Raw genomic sequence first — 17,395 nt, forward strand, 5'->3', positions numbered from 1 at the left:
ATATGTCAATTTCAATAGCATGTATCGAAGATGAGAGAAGTTCTCTATTAGATTTCAAGGGTGGCCTTTATCTTTCCTCAGGTCAGTTATCCTCTTGGCGTGGATTCAAATTGTTGCGAGTGGGAGGGCATTGGCTACGATTATCATACATCGCATGTGATTACCCTTGATCTAAGCAATCAGTTGAGTGGTGAAATTCATCCATCGTTGTTTGATCTGCAGCACCTGCAGCACTTGGATTTCAGCTAGAATTACTTTCAAGGTATTTCTATTCCTCCACAGTTCTCAAAACTGCAGAGACTTTCATTTCTTAGCTTGTCAAATGCTGGATTTGGTGGTGAGGTTCCTCTAGTGTTGGGAAATATGTCAAGCTTGCGTCATCTGGATCTTTCATATAATTGGGAATTTAAGGGTGGTAAGTTTGATGTATGGGCCAAAGGTCTGAGAAGCCTTGAATTCTTGGGAATGAATGAAGTGAACCTGACAATGGGCTTAGAGCGCTGGGGTGAGGCCCTTAGCGATCTTCACAATCTCACCCAAATTCAACTATCTAGTTGTGGGCTGTCAGGTAACATTCCAGATCTATCAAATTTGACCTCTTTGTCCCATCTGCATTTATCATGGAATTCATTCCCGTCCGAACTACCCTCTTGGATTGAGAATGCGTCTTCGTTGGTTTCACTTGATCTCAGCTACAATAATCTAAATGGCTCCATCCCTTCCAATTTCATGCCTCGTTCGAAATTGAGAAATCTTAACCTTAGTATTAATAATGACTTGAAGGGAAACCTTTCTTTCGTTTTAGGCCATTCCAACTCACTTGTTGCTCTATCTCTTTCTGGCTGCAATTTAAGTGGAGAGTTTCCCCACTCTGCTGCAAACTATTCAAAACTTGAGACCATGGATCTGTCCCGTAATAATTTGGAGGGAACTATGTCGTCCTCTTTTGACAGCCTTTCATCCCTTGCACATCTAGACCTCAGTAACAACCAACTGTCAAGAAGAATCCCAGACTCCAATTCAAAGCTGGCAAGTTTAAGAGTATTGTTACTCAGCCATAATCATCTAACTGGCCAGATTCCACCCTCTCTATGTGAGCTGCATCTGGGCAATAACCAGCTGTCAAAAACAATTCCATATTCTCTTTTGAAGATGGCCAGTTTAAAAGTGTTGGCGCTCGCTTCCAATAGATTAAGAGGCAACATTTCATTTCAGATGCTCAAAAATTTGTCTCGCTTACGAGGATTGGACCTTTTTGAAAATCAGTTATCTATTACTATATCTACAAGTTGGATTCCACAGTTTGACCATTTCGAGTACTTGGCATTGAGGTCTTGCAATATAGAAGGTGCTTTCCCTGCATTTTTGTCCCAACAATATCAATTGAAGGAACTAGATCTTTCAAGTAACAACATTGTGGGAAATATTCCTTCATGGTTGTGGGATCTTCCTAATCTTGATATGCTCATTTTTTCAAATAACAATCTGGAAGGTTCTCTACCCTGGCAGATATCCCATCGATTTTCTGCGGTGGATTTGCAAGGGAATAGATTGTATGGCACACTTCCTACTCTGGATTTTGTTTCATTCCTATTAGATCTATCAGATAATATGTTTAACAGCTCGATTCCAAACATTAGACCTCCATCAGATATTTGGGCATCGATCTTTCTATCATTGTCAGGAAATAACCTCTCCAGAGAAATTCCAAGTTCTACTTGCACAAATTTAGATAGAGTGGGCATTTTGGACTTGTCAAATAACAAGCTGACGGGCAAGATCCCTACAACTATCAAGTTGTGTCCTCAATTAGTGGTTTTAAAATTGGCTCACAATGATTTGGAAGGGGAGATTCCAGAGGAGTTGGGAAATCTCACAGCTCTTCATGCACTAAATCTCAATGGCAATAGGTTTCAAGGTAATATTTCTTCGTCCCTTTCAAATTGCACAGGCCTTAAAATATTTGATTTGGGAAATAATAAATTTGAAGGTAAAATTCCTGTTTGGATTGAAAAGCTGAAAGATTTGAAAATTTTGAGCTTAACCTCTAATAATTTCGAAGGTAAAATTCCATCCCAACTTATGAGGTTGCAGAATCTCCAAATTCTAGATTTATCAAGTAATTGTTTATCAGAAAGTATCCCTCAAGATCTAAGTAATCTATATGCTATGGTTAATCAATCTCAAATTATTGATGAACGACTTACCTTCTCTTATTCCACTGATTTAAATCTGGACTCTCCTTATGAATCAGAGTTCGAGGATGAAGTAACAATTTGGATAAAAGGAAGGGTTCAAACATATGAGAAGATAATCTATGCAAACAAGTTCATGGATCTCTCACATAACAACCTCTCAGGCAATATTCCTCCAGCATTGGGAGTCCTCCAAGGTTTAATTTCTCTCAACTTCTCAAATAATCAGCTATGTGGTTCAATTCCTGAATCCTTGGCAAACATGGCTCGTTTAGAGTCTCTAGATCTTTCAGAAAACAAGTTGTCAGGAAAAATTCCTTTCGAATTTTCAAATCTAACCTTCCTCAAAGTATTGAATCTTTCAAATAACATGTTGTCAGGATTAATACCACAGGGAAAACAATTCACAACATTTGAGACTTCCTCCTTTTTAGGAAACCCCAACCTTCATGGGTTTCCCCTTGAAAATACGACACTGGGTTGTGGTTCAGGTTGCAGAGAGCATCAAGCAGAATGGAAGAAGACTACAGTTGGTAGCAGCAAAGATATAATGGAGAGTCGATGATGGGCAGTCGGATTGGGATTAAGTTATGGAGTTGGATTTGGTATTGTGATTGTAGTGTTGTGCTTCCATAGTAGTTATAAACTAGTATAGGAGTAATTATGCATATAATTTCATACATTTGCACTGTAATTTTATTTTTATGCATGGTTAGAACACTAGCTATAGTTTCTTAGTTTAGGACTTGAAGCATTATATAAACAAGTATGTACAATGTACATAATATTGACAATTTTTTTGCAATAAAGCTGTATGCAATTGTTGCTTCACTCATGGTGTGAGAATGCTTATATCTATGTCATTTGATTTTTTTACACATCTTGTTCAAAACATATTATGCAATCTCATCTATGAAGTGTATTAAAAGCTAAGAATTTGGAGTGACTCGTATACAATTCATTTTTTGTCATTTCATTATATGGTCTGAACAAGTGTGGAAAAAAATCAGATTTTTATTATGAATTTTCTGTTCACCAATCTATGTTAAACTAATCAGCAAGGTCACTTTCCTAATACTTTATGAACTGGATGTTGTTCGCAAGGTCAGTTTCCTAATACTCACTATAGTACTTGCTATTCAATTGAGATAGACACAGCTCATTAGTTTGTTTGTATTCTCTTTGGATTTTGTTAAGGAAGACAGCTGAATGCTATATGAACTAAAAGTTATGTGGTGTCAACAAGCTTGTGCATCTCTTGAGCCAAATTACCAACCCCAGTGACATTTGTTGTTGTTCAAAAGCGGCACCATACTAGACTATTTGCAAACAACCATGCAGATAGGCATTCTATAGATAGACTTGGGAACATCTTGCCAAGTCTTCAGTACATAATAAAGCAACTGAATTTCATAAATTGTTTTTTTGATAGTTGATTTGTTTAAATATTGCCCATCAAAAATTACTTAGTACATCTCATCTTTTTTCTACACAGGAGCTTGCAGTTCTGAAGAATCTGATAGCGAAGAATTTGAAGAAGATATTGTAGCAAAGGTATATTTGGTGTTCTTTTTTAAGTGAAAATGTGATTGGAAATTTTGTATATTGTCATATTTCACTTGCAGAAAGGTCAAATTGTAAATAGAGGTGAAGTTGTATGGATTTAAGTTTCTTCTTCATTATTTATAATGCTCTCAATTCCTCCTTTGTAGCTGTAAAAATACTTGTTTGTTTTCACCTTTCCAGATACCCTTTACCAGGTTCTTCAAGATTCCAAAATATCTTGGGCTTACCCCACTCCAGCATGTCCTAACTCCTACTTGGTTCAGAGACCTAACTCCTTTTTATATGTGCCTAACTCCTTTTTATATGTGTCTTCCTCTAAACATGAGTAAAGCAGTATTACATAACGTAGATCTGAACTCAAAATTCATGATGTTTTCCACTTTGGAGAAAGAGGGGAACTTAATATACTCGTAACACACCCCATCAGAAGAGATCCATTGGATGGTTTTTGTTGGGGTTTGACTCTCCTGGTGTAGCGCTAAGCTAGGCTTCTAGGAGCTAGGATATTTGCTCTTGTTGGTGGTTCTAGACCCGCTGAATGCTCTAGATAATTGTCTGTCAAATTTTGGTTGAAGGAGCTATGCTTGGGTTGTCAAGTCTTATGCAAAGTTTGTCCTATTTTGTGGTGATAACATGGACTTTTATCAGTGCAAAAGTATGGTCTATAAATTCTTAGAGTCTCTAGTGCCTCTAAGATTTACACCGTTGGGTGACTAATTCTTTGAAGTCCCTAATGTTGGGTGACATTGAGCTATACCTATGTGAGTTATGTTTGGGTTTTCCTTCCTCGTCTTCATTTCACTTTTGTGAGTTGTTTTGCCCGAGGCCATTGGAAATTCCCTTTGCTAGTTCCTAAAATTGGATGGATCTATTACAATTTTGGGCTATTCTATTTTTGTATTCTAGTTGAAATAGAGATCTCTCCACTTCAATCATGGTTGATGAGAGGCCATGGGTGAAGCATTGAATATGAGGGTTTTCCATTTTGTTGTAGAGATTGCATCTCTATAGGATACATTGCCATTTTGTGTTGGATAGGTGCTGTCACTTGATGAAGGGCCGTGAAAAATGACCATTTGACAATTAGAGCTTCTGATTCTATTTTAGATTTTCCTTTTGAGGACTTGTTTTCTAATGAAGAAGAAACTTTTTTTGATTATATTGATGCTTCTCATGCTGTTGGTCTGAGCTAGACTTCTATCGCTTCCATTCTTGTCACAATTTTGGATGTTAGACCGTATTTCAAGTGCCATGCCCGCTAGCCTTGTGGCCTATGTTGTTGAAGTTACTACTCCCACTTCTGTTTTGAACAAAATTCTACTGATAATGCTGACTCATAAATAATCACTCTTGGGCCTTGTTGACAGGTTGTGGTGGGGTTTCCTTTGTTGCAATCCTAACAATAGCGTTGCTTAGACTTTTGTCCAAGTGCATAGGAAGAGGTTTTTTTTGTTGTGTTGTTGATGCCTTATGTTTATGTTACAAGATTCAAGAAGAGTTGGCAGATTAACGGATTTCCGGATGATTCATTGATAAACAGAGGAACAAATGTGTTCCTTATAAAGAATTACAAGGACGTTGTTTCTAAAAGAAACAACGTAGACTGAAGACGAAATTAGAAACAAAACTAGAGACGGGATAGGAAACATTCTTGTCTGGACTGAAGAAAAAAGAGACGGGATAGGAAACATTCCTATCTAGACTAAAAGACGGACTACAGACAAGTAGTTGACTATTATAGAAAGTATAAGATATTATCTTAATACCCTCCCTTAATGGTCAACGTACGGATATTGGAACATTCTGTGATAACTGAGACCCTCCTTGGATCTACAGAATGCTGAAACCAAGAAGCTTTGCCAGAAGAGTGCTATGACTCAAAATAAGTTGCAATTACAAAACTTCGTTTTTGTGGAAAAAACGGTAAAACCCAGAACCTCACGCAACCTTGCGTATTACAGACAACTTGAAATGATTTTTGAGGAGAAAATCAACAAACCCAGAATCTCACGCAACCTTGCGTATTACAGACAACTTGAAATGATTTTTGAGGAGAAAATCAACAAACCCAGAATCTCACACAACCTTGCGTATTACAGACAACTTGAAATGATTTTTGAGGAGAAAATCAACAAACCCATGAAAAACAGAAACAGATTCAGAAGGCGAAAAATGCAGCTTCGCCTTGATCAGGAAGCTCGACAACTTGTGCTGTTGGTTGGGAAGCATTTTGCCTTGCTTGGGCAGCCAAACGTTTCCGGCACTCAAACTTCATATGCCCGAACTTGTGACAGTAATTACACCGCACATTTTGCTTCGTAGAGCCATCCAGGGATTGAGCAGAAGGTTGATGCTAGAAAGGCTGAGAAGACTGATGGTTGCCGATGTTCTGTTGAAAGGATTTTGCAGCAAATGCCTGCTCTGAGGAGGCTGTAGAAGCACTGCTGCCAAACTGTTGTTTCCAACGTTCCTGCTACAGAAGTTTGGTGCATAATTCTGGAAACTTCAGATCAACATTAGTTGACGTAATGTTGAGTGTTTCTATGAAGTGCTCATAGGATGATGGTAGACTTTTCAGAGTGATGACTACCATATCCTCTTCCTCCATTTTCCGACCAATAGCTTCGAGCTGATCACGGATGTCCTTAATCTTTGTCAGATGCTCTTGTAAGGACATACGTTCATCCATCATAATGGAGAACAACTGATTCTTTAGAAAGAATGCCCGACTTTTGTCAGATGTTTCATGCAGCTCCTTCAGATATTTCTAGATTTCTGCAACTGACTTGCCTGAAGGAATCTGTGGTAGCTGATCATCGATAACAGAGAGCTTAAGAAGCATAACAGCCTCTCGATTGCGATCATCAAACTTGTCCTGTTCTGCTTGGTCAGAGGTCGGACGAGTCTTTGTGCCTAGAACAAGCTCATCCAAACGACGATATTCGAAGATGGTTAACATGCGCTGCTTCCAATGATTATAATTGTGGCCATTGAATCGTAGACTGCCCTCCACCATCAGATTAGTCAAAGATGCCATTTGCACGAAGTTCGAGGCAATGGTGAGGCTGACCCAGAAAAAAAAATGACAAGTGCCCAGAAGAGTAGACAGAAAACCCAGAAGGAATCTGCAGTCGCAATGTAAATCTGCCGGCTCGAGAATCGAGGCACAAAAAATGAGGTACCCAGAAAATTCTGACGAAGACCCAGATGAGGTCTCGAAAAACCCACCAAGAATCTGCAAACAAAAAAATTTTCCAACCCCAAAAATTAGGGTTTCGGAAAAAAACGGCCCTGGCTGAAAAATGCTTGAAAAATCTTCAGATTTCTTGATAAAAATGGTCGAATCTGCTTCCCAGAGCACGATGACAGACTGAGACGAGACTAAAAAAGTCGTGTTTGACCTTACAAAAACAGTGGCAGATTTATGAAATAGCAGAGATGTGATTTCAAAAATTGCAGAGCCGTTTTTAGCAAAAACGTTAGAAAAAATGACCTGATCTGATCACGAGTTTGTCCAAGTCTAGGCAGCATGGGAGTTCGAGTTTGCAAAAAAACAAAACTCACGAAGCTGGAAAACACGCAGAGTTGTTTAAAAAGGGTAGCCAAAAACGCAGACCAAAATAAATCCGCGATTTTCAACGCCAAGAAAAATCTGCCCGCGATTTGTAGACCCTGCACTTGAAAACTCCAAAATCGTGATTTGCTGACCGAACTGAAATCCTAGCCGGGATTCGAAAAATTTGAGCGAATAATTTCAAATGAAATTATGAATCAAGTATTGGCTCTGATACCATGTTACAAGATTCAAGAAGAGTTGGCAGATTAACGGATTTCTGGATGATTCATTGATAAACAGAGGAACAAATGTGTTCCTTATAAAGAATTACAAGGACGTTGTTTCTTTAGACTGAAGACGGAATTAGAAACAAAACTAGAGACGGGATAGGAAACATTCCTATCTGGACTGAAGAAAAAAGAGACGGGATAGGAAACATTCCTATCTAGACTGAAAGACGGACTACAGACAAGTAGTTGACTATTATAGAAAGTATAAGATATTATCTTAATAGTTTATGCTTTCATCCCTTGTTTGTGTAAAGGTTAACAACCCCTTGTTTTGGTTGTTATAGAAAAACAACATATGAATATCATCCTTTCAGATTCAACAATACTAGATGAGTAATGATACTATCTTGAAAAATACAAGAAGCCAAGACTACAATATACACTCGTTTGATGAAGCAAATAAAATCCTTCCAACAATAATTAGTCAGAACTATCAAAGTGAATTTTTAAGATTGTATAAACACAATTGGAAAATGGATCAAGAAGATTTCATGTCTTTCTCATGGCAACTTTGGTTATTATGTGTAAAATTGGCCTCATTCTTTTAACAATTATTTTCATGTTATTCGTAGAATTTTTTTTATCATTTAAGTTTCTTGTTCTTGCAAGATGAACTACGAGATGCAGTGTTATTGGTGTTTGTAAATAAGTAGGATATTCCCAATGCAATGAATGTTGCAGAGATCATGATAAACTTGGGTTGCATTCTCTTAGGCAGCGACACTTGTGAGTATTACATTCTTTATAATTTTCAGTATTAAAAATTGTAGATACTAATCATCTATTATGTTGCACTATTTCTACTTTGCATATAGTTTATCATCACTCTAGTAAACAAGAAAAAAACTGGAATGTTAAGTGTTGCTTGTGAAACAGCTTGTATCATGTCCTAAGGTATATACAAAGCATCTGCAATAGTTTGTTAGAAATAAATCCTTTTATTTAGTTCTTATGGCTTTTGTTTTATTTTGCAGGTTTGAAAGATTACAGTGGAATAGGATTCAAGAATTTTGTATTACAAAAACGTCTTATTTCTTTATTGATACAGATAGATTGAGGAGGTAAAAATTCAGTTTTGATGCATACTCATATGTAGGATGCAAACTTAGTTTGATGTGACATTATGTGTGTTCTCTTTCACATTTTACTATCAATTTTCTATCCAATTTAATGACCCAAAACTACTAAGAAAAACTGTGAAGGTCACAATTGCTATTAAAATCTTGTACTACATTTTTATGTTTATTGCTTACCTATCTGCAACTCCACAATCGATATTGACAGTCTCTTGCCCTCACCGTGCAACTGAACTACTTTAGTTTTATTGATGCAGCTGAACTACAAGTGCCTTTTGTGTTCTTGACAAATTGTAAGCTTTCAACTTTTGTGAAGCCATTACAGATGCAAATGAACAACTGTTGAGGTGTCAATTTTAAGGCAATTTTTTGTTTCTATAATGTACAGTTCAATTGCTAGAAATATTTCATCTAGATTGTTAATTGATAGATTGTTAACTTTTCATGTCATTTTCTACTTTGGTTGGGTAGTTCTCCTTGCATTTGTAAATCGTAAATCTTGCTGCAGTCTTTAGCCTAATGATAGTTTGGTATTACATCCAGGGCGATAACATAGTTGACTTAAAACTTTGCATTAAAGAAAACATCAAGGGATAATATTTGAATTGTGGATATTTGTAAATTATGTTGGTTTTAGACATAGTTATAGTTATATATGCGCTCTTATGATGATGTGATTGGGACTGTAAGTTTTTTTGTCACATTTATCTGTTTGAAAAATAGATGAAATTATTGGCTTTCATTCCTGATAAATAATTCTTTCCTAATTTTATTCTTCCCTGCAGGAACCAAAATTTAGACGCACTGTACCAATTATTGCAAAGGCTTTGCTCTCATAGGAGCCTTTTAAACTGCACAAAATTTGAGTTGTAAAGCATAATTGCTCGGTGGAGACTCAGGATATCGTGCACATTTCTTCCTCCTTCCCATTTTTTTGTATGAAATAAATCATGTGACGAACGAAACAATGGTGTGGAGGTAGAAATGTGCACGATACCCTGACTCTCATGCACCGAGCAATTACGCTTTAGAATCAAGTTCTGTGCAGTTTAGAAGGCTCCTATGAGAGCAAAGCTTTTACAATAATTGGGATAGCTTGTCGAAATTTCTACATATCTTGGTCTCAATTTCGACACAAATGCAAATAAGAATTGGTATTTTCCTCGCAATTTCGACACCAAACTAGTCGCCTTTGACGTCGCTTGTATGGCACCGGCGTAGAAAAGTAAGGTGTTTTCGTAGCAATTTCGACGCCAAATTGGTGTAGGTTTACGTCGAAATTTCGACCAATGGTGCTCGCAAATGAGGATATAACAGTTCAGCTTGGAATAGAGAAATTGACGAAATTCGCCTTGGTAAGTCCACCTTTATGAAGTCAAAATTTCAACGGAGAATGTATGTGGCGAAAAACCGACCAAAAAAGACCGACAACAAGCTTGGTCACCTTAACGACCTACTCTTGTCAAAATTTTGACCTTTTCGCGTCGAAATTTAGGCCTAAATTTGCTAGTGTTTGAAGGAGTTATTTTTCCTATAGTGCATGTAGCTTTGACATCCAAAAGAATTAGAAGTATGTGCACTAGTGCGAAGGTAATCAAGATTGCATGCAAAGTAAAGGTTAGAGGGGCAGAGCAACAACGAAGTATTGTGAGGGTGATCGAATCGTATTGCAATTTCGAGCAAGAAATGGACTCCCAGTATGGCGTACAAAGAATGTAAGGCAGCAACAAGGAAGTACATCACCTACACATAATAGAGAAGAATAATATAGAAGTTCAAAAGAAAAGGTAGAGTTGCATCTTCTAATAGTTAATAAACAAGAGGGAAACAAGAGATACCAAGGCTAGCTAGAGAAGGAAATAAATGGCACAGAGACATTGAGCAACAGTGTAGAAAAAAAAGAAAAAAAAAGTGTGGGTTCAGATTGATTTTGGGTCTAAGGAAAGATCATGGGACACATAAGGAACATACACTTGCCAAGAATACATGCAGGGTACAATACGGTGGGCAAGTATAGAAGACAAGGAAAAACATCACACAAAACCGCATTTGAGTGGATAGACCTATGCTTTTTTATTTCATATCTGCACATAATGACAAAAATGAACAATTATTGATGGATTTGAGAAAAAAAAGAAAGAAAAATTAGAAGACACAATTACAAGCATCAAAATCTAGTGGTCCTGGCATAAGAAAAAATTCAAGGGTTTTACCTTATGGTGTGAAAGATGCAGGTAGAATGGATGCAACCACAAACAAGAAGAAAAAGCTAAAGGTCGAAGGTGAAAGGACAATCTTAACATAAAGAAGACATCACACCACAAACTTTTGTGTTCGAAGGGCTTCATGGGATAGGATACTAGAAATGGTGGCATGAGAATTTTGATATAGATTTGGTGAAGCAAAGTCTCAAAAGGATCGAAGTGCACTAGTCTGATCAAATGAAAGTATTCTTTATTCGAGATTATGAGGGTCCTCCTTGTGTGATGATATAGACTTTTGATAGAATTTCATGCACAAGTACCTTTGAGTATCTGGGATATGATCTGAAGGTTTGTTTTTCTACTACAGATTTCACTAGAGTATTCAACATTCTTGGCAGAAATGACAAGAAGATTGATCTACATGCAAAGAAGATGACAAAAGAAGAAAAAGAGTATTGGAATAGGTTGGTGTCATGAACTCTCACAGTGGTTGAGATAGACTCAATAACCAAGGTCTCGAAGAGTCGAGGAATGAAGAAGTCACTCATCGCAATATAGACATGGTGTTGTATCATGGATATGGTGAAGAGTCAACTTACAAGCTCTAGCCAAGCCTCAAACAATGCCCTTCCACAGATTCTTTTAATGAATGGTCTTATGAACGACATAGTATATGATTGGGCATCTATATTGTTTGAACACATGTACAAGTTCATGATATTGAAGCATAGAACCTTTCACATGCCTCATTATGTCATTGGCTTGTTTTTGAAGGTTGCACGAGCACAAGTTCCACTGGAAGAATTGGAGGTGAAGTCAAAGGGTATCTTGACACCTGGCGAGCCTCCCATATTGTATGGGAGGTATTTAGATGTAGGGATTTCACTAACAAAGAAAAAGAGAAGATGCCAAGTGTTATTGTATTCCAAGTCAAAGGATTTAGACAATGGTAGAGAGGCTACCTCAGAGACTTATGGTGCCTCTGGAGATAGTCTACAAAGGGCTGGTTGTGGTGGTCTAGTGGCAAAGGGCGAGGTTTTAGACTCTACAACCATTGGGACAACAACTACACCCACTCCAATCCTATTTTCTCAACCTCTTCTGTAAGAGACAACTCATTTGACTCCACCTATGGTTGTGGGCTTGATGACCATTGTGCCCATCCCTTGGTTCAACCAGATGAGCACACACGTTAACATGGCACTCATAATAGAGGACTATGAGTCAACCACCACTGGGGAGTCAATAAGAGGTATAGCAGCAATGAAGTCAGTGGTGGCAGAGTCTATAGCCCCAATGGAACAATTAGGAGAATTGGTGCCCCAAGGTGATGTAGAGGCGAGAGATGCGATGGCATAATTGTGTTAACATGTAATTAGTATGTCCGAAGGGGTAGGCACTTCGAGTAGTTGTATTGTCACGACAGTTCATAGTCACAACCCTTTAGCACTTTACATTCCTATGTAGTTGTACCAAATGGATCAATATCATTGTATATGAAGTAAGATTGTCATGTTAAGTCTGAATACTTATATGTAAGCTTTTTCTAGTATTAATGAAGTTGGTAGTTCTTTGATATTGCATTGTCTTCTAATATGTTACCTTCTTTCTATCTATTTTATGTGTTGAAGTCACTTTACCCGAAGCGGTAAACACTTTGTTCACCCTTGATATTTCATATTTTTAATTTTATCTGTGATTACTCAATTCAAATCATTTTTCAATTTTCAATGAAAACAATAACCTTCTATATGTTGTTGATCTATATTACTTTTCATGTTGATGACATATGCACATTTTCAATATCATTTCCATCTGTATACTTTGTTTAGTCATTGTTTGTCTTTAATAGACAAATCGTTGCAATTCTTTATAAGATAATTTTTCTTTCTTTTGGTATTTGCAATCACTTTTGATTAAATATTGATCATTGCTTTTGCGAGGTGTTAAATTACTGCCTTCTTAACTTGCTTATTTCCTTATGACTGTTTTTTCCTTATGATTATAATTAAAAGGTGAGGTTCTATTGTATACATCATCTTATTTCTCATGGCCCATAGCAAAATGTTTTAGATTCAGTATCAGCATTGACAAGGAGTTGAGCTAGTCATTTTTCTCAATGCAACTATTCAAAAACCTAAGGAAAATATTGTCATTGATGCCAAAGGGCTTCAAATAACCTTCATCAAAGTCAAAGGTGTGAAAGCACAAGAAGCCAAAGCTAGCTATGATATGTTGATAATCACAAATAGCAAGTCATGAATCCATATTACAAGGAAAGTGATTCATTTTAGATGATGAGAAGTCAGCTATGTTATAAAGTAGCAATTTTAGGGCAACGATTCAAACAAATATTATGATATGTATTCCCAGTGATTAATTTGTTATGGTTGATGCAAAGTAAAACAACGATGAAAAAAAAACTACTAAGGAGATGGATCAACAAAGTGAAGTGACACATAACTCAGGCTAGGCAACAATTGTTTAATCAAGTGACTTCGGATTGACACAAACATTTATATAGCGCCGCCATACTGACTGAAGTGTTTAGATTAAAGTATCCAAGATGTTGGTCTATACATATATGTAATAAAAAGCATTAGAACTTCGCAGCGAAGTTTATACAGAAAACATATAGAAGCAGCGATGTTTGATATGAAGAAGATAATCATTAAAAGAGATAGAAATTGTGAAAAATAAATCACAAACTCTAAAAATCTTGCTCAGCACAAGAAGGTGCCGAGTGAAATCGGCACATGAAGGAGCCGAGTAGCTCGACACAAAAGGCAACTCCACACTAAGAGGGTGTCGAGTGAGCTCAGTCACCGAAGGGAAGGTGGAGCTCAGCTCAATGGTTGCCAAGTAAAGGATGCCGAGTGAACTCGGTAGGAGCAGAAGAGAGAACTCGATTAAAGACTAAACTAAGTGAGTTGTTTAACAAACTTACAAACTGGACATTTCTACCACTAAAACACAGTAACTTCAAAACTTGCGAGTATGGATATCTTAGATGCAAAACATGTAATGTCAAATAGAAGGGAGACAACAATGAGCCAAGTATGTCTGCTTGCTTGTTTTATATTCAACTAAGTTAAAACTATTACAAAATCTGTGAGCATTCGGCTTCAACCAAAAAACCCTAAAAAACTTCAAACTAATAAAACTTAAATTTCAAACTTACAGCACTAATGGTTGCATACAACAATGCCTAGAGTAATCACTACTTCACAGGACAAATCAATATGAACTTACAGAATAACAAATGGATTCAACACGTTTTGGTGCTTCCTTCTATCTTCTGAACTTTTTGCACTATATTTCCCTACTCTAATCTACTAATCTACTTCTTTTCTGCTCTATGCTTTGCTCTACTCTTCTGTTCTACTCTCTTCAACTGATTGAATGAATTAGATTTATTCCTTTTGTCTTCCAGCAAAAGGTTTTCCCTCTCTTTTCAAATTTGAACTCACCTACTGTGTTGAATGTTGTGAGGCAAGTAGGTGGGCATTTGGCTCCAGGGGCAACTAAACAACTGCATTAAATTTTTGACTCCCTCTTTGTCCCGAGACAAACAAAAAACGAGGATCACTCGATCCAAATCAACTACACCAAGACTCTCTCTTAGATGCACAAAAGTTCCAATGCCTAAAGGCTTATTAAATATGTCTACTAACTGTTGCTCAGACTTACAAAATTCCATTTTGATATCCCCATTTTCCACCAACTCTCTGATGGAGTGATATCTGATCTCAATGTGCTTGCTTCTCCCATGGAAGACTGAATTCTTAGACAGTGCAATTAAGGAGATGTTGTCACAAAAGATTGTGGTTTCATCCTCTTGCGTTTCATTCAAATCTATCAAGACCCTACTTAACCAAATAGCTTGACATGTTTCTGCATTCGCTGCTATATATTTAGCCTTTGTTGTAGATTGAGCAACAATAGGCTATTTCTTGGATGCCCATGAAATTGCACCTGATCCCATATGAAACATGTATCTGAAAGTGCTCTTTCTATTATTTAAACTTCTAGCCCAATCACTATCCGTGTAACCAATGAAATTGAAATCATTCGCTGCAGTATACAAAATCCCAAATCCCTTAATACCATTTACATACCTTAAGATCCTCTTTCAAGCTTGCCAATGGGAATCCTTTGGTGTTTCCATAAATTTGGAAATCAAGCTTACTACACACATCATGTCAGGCCGAGTTGCTGTCAAATACATCAAACTTCCAACCATACTCTTGCATAGTGTTGGATTCACACTTTTGCTACAATCTTCCTTGCTCAACTTTAGACCTATTGTTGTTAGCGTTGGGGTTGCCTTGTTGTTCTGCATTTTGAATCTCTCCAAGATCTACCTTGCATATTTTTCTTGAGAGATGAAGATGCCATCATGCATTTGTTTTACTTCTATGCCTAGAAAGTACTTCAAGAAACCTAAGTCTGTCATTTCAAAATCATTCGTTATGGCCTTTTTGAACTCACCAATTAAGAAATTATCATTTTGAGTGAAGATTAAGTCATCAACATACAAGACAACAATCAATGCATTACCATTTGCTGCCTCCATGTAAAGTGTGAGCTCACCATCACTTTTAATAAAACCATTGCTCATCAAATATGAGACAATCTTGTTGTACCATGCCCGTGGATCTTGCTTGAACCCATATAGAACTCTCTCCAATCTATATACTTTGTGTTCTTCACCTACAACTTTGTAACTAGGTGGCTGCTCCACACATACTTCTTCCTTCAATACACTATTCAAGAAAGCGGACTTCACATCAATTTGATATACCTTCCATTTGTGTTGGGTTGCAATTGCTATGACAGCACGCACAGTTTCCATTCTTGCAACCAGAGCATATGTCTCATCATAATCTCTGCCATATTGTTGCTTGTACCCCTTAACCACTAAACATGCCTTACGCCTATCTATTTTTCCTTCAGCATTGCACTTGGTCTTGTAAACCCATTTCACTCCAATTACTTGCTTTTTGGGAGGCAAAGTAGTTAACTCCCATCTCTCATTTCTTTCAATGGCATCTATTTCCTCATCCATGGCATTACACCATTTCTCTTCTTTCACAACTTCCTCAAAATAAATTGGATCACTATGAGAAAATAATGCAAAATTTACACTCATCATAATCTTCCTCATACCTTCTTGGTATATCTCCCTTCGACTCTTAATCTTTTTTGGCAATAGGGAGGAGAGAATGGGATTTGAATTCTCAATATTTTTGTTACTGCCAGTTTGCATGCTAGCTCAGCATTGTCTTGAAGTGCTTGGACCTGTCACTCGGCATGTTAATTGCTTGCCTTTTTGCCTTTCTCTGCAATCTATGTTTGCTGCTCCATCATCTTGTTGATCAACAATGTCATCTTCTTCCTCTTCAATAGTAGGCACTTTACTTGAAGTGACTAAGGATTCATCTATCGAGTCATCCCATAACTGATTTTCAAGAAACTTCACATCTCTTATAATGATGATCTTCTTAGTGATTGGATCATACAATCTATAAGCCTTTGATTCTAAGTTGTACCCTATGAAGATGCACTTCACACCTTTATCATCTAGCTTCTGCCTTTGTTCCTTAGGCACATGTGCAAAATGGTACACATCCGAACACTCTCAAGTGCTCAACTATCCATCTATTCTTTGACCAAGCCTCAAGAGGTACCTTGTCACAAATTGACTTTGCAAGACACCTGTTAATCAGACATACTGTTGTTGCTACAACCTCTCCCCAATACTAAGTTGGGAGTCCCTTTGCTTTCATCATGCTTCTTGCCATTTCAACAATGGTTCTGTTCTTTCTCTCAGCCACTACATTTTGTTGCTTAGTATAACTGGCAGTAAACTCTTTCCTTATGTCATTCTTCCTGCAAAAATTTACAAACATATTAGAGGTATACTCCCCTCCTCTATCTAATCTATGGACTTTTACATAGTGTCCACATTCCTTTTTAGCCAAGGCTTTAAATTCAACAAATTTATCAAATGCTTCAGATACAAGTTCTTAAAAAAATACACCCATGTCATACGACTAAAATCATCTATGAATGTCATAAAATAAGTACTCTCCCCAATAGAAGGAGTTTGCATAGAGCCTACTAAATCAAAATGTGTCAATTCTAATGGTGCTCTAGCCCTTCTAGAATTTTCAGAATTGAAGGGAAGTCTATATTGCTTACCCAAAATGCAAGCCTCACACTTGTCATATGAATCTACTATGCTTGGCAAACCATCTACCATCTTTTTCTTGGACAACAAATTTAAACCAAGCCGAGATGTCCATACTTGAGATGCCAAAGCTTGGAGGGGTCTTCAATCATGCTCCTAAGAGTTGATTGTTGATGTTCTGTTGTACATGCTTGCTTGTGAGATGCAGCACTGACTTGAGAAGAGAAACATGTCTCTATCTTCAACGAGAACATCTGGTTCTTTGTCATTTGGACTGTTGCAAGTAATCTATTACTCCCATCCTTCTCATGAATA

General features: G+C 37.2%; 1 protein-coding gene and 1 pseudogene across 10 annotated transcripts in view; one reads left to right on the forward strand and one right to left on the reverse strand.

The window, feature by feature from the left end:
- Positions 1-17,395, reverse strand: part of LOC149546340 (uncharacterized) — a 199,069-nt gene that overhangs the window by 22,150 nt on the left and 159,524 nt on the right. The gene's annotated exons all lie outside the window — the stretch shown is intronic.
- LOC149546341 (uncharacterized) lies at positions 3-2,850 on the forward strand (annotated as a pseudogene).

The sequence above is a fragment of the Cupressus sempervirens genome, chromosome 7 (genome assembly GCF_028749045.1).
Source record: "Cupressus sempervirens isolate cs-2001-9-10 chromosome 7, ASM2874904v1, whole genome shotgun sequence".
Taxonomy (NCBI): domain Eukaryota; kingdom Viridiplantae; phylum Streptophyta; class Pinopsida; order Cupressales; family Cupressaceae; genus Cupressus; species Cupressus sempervirens.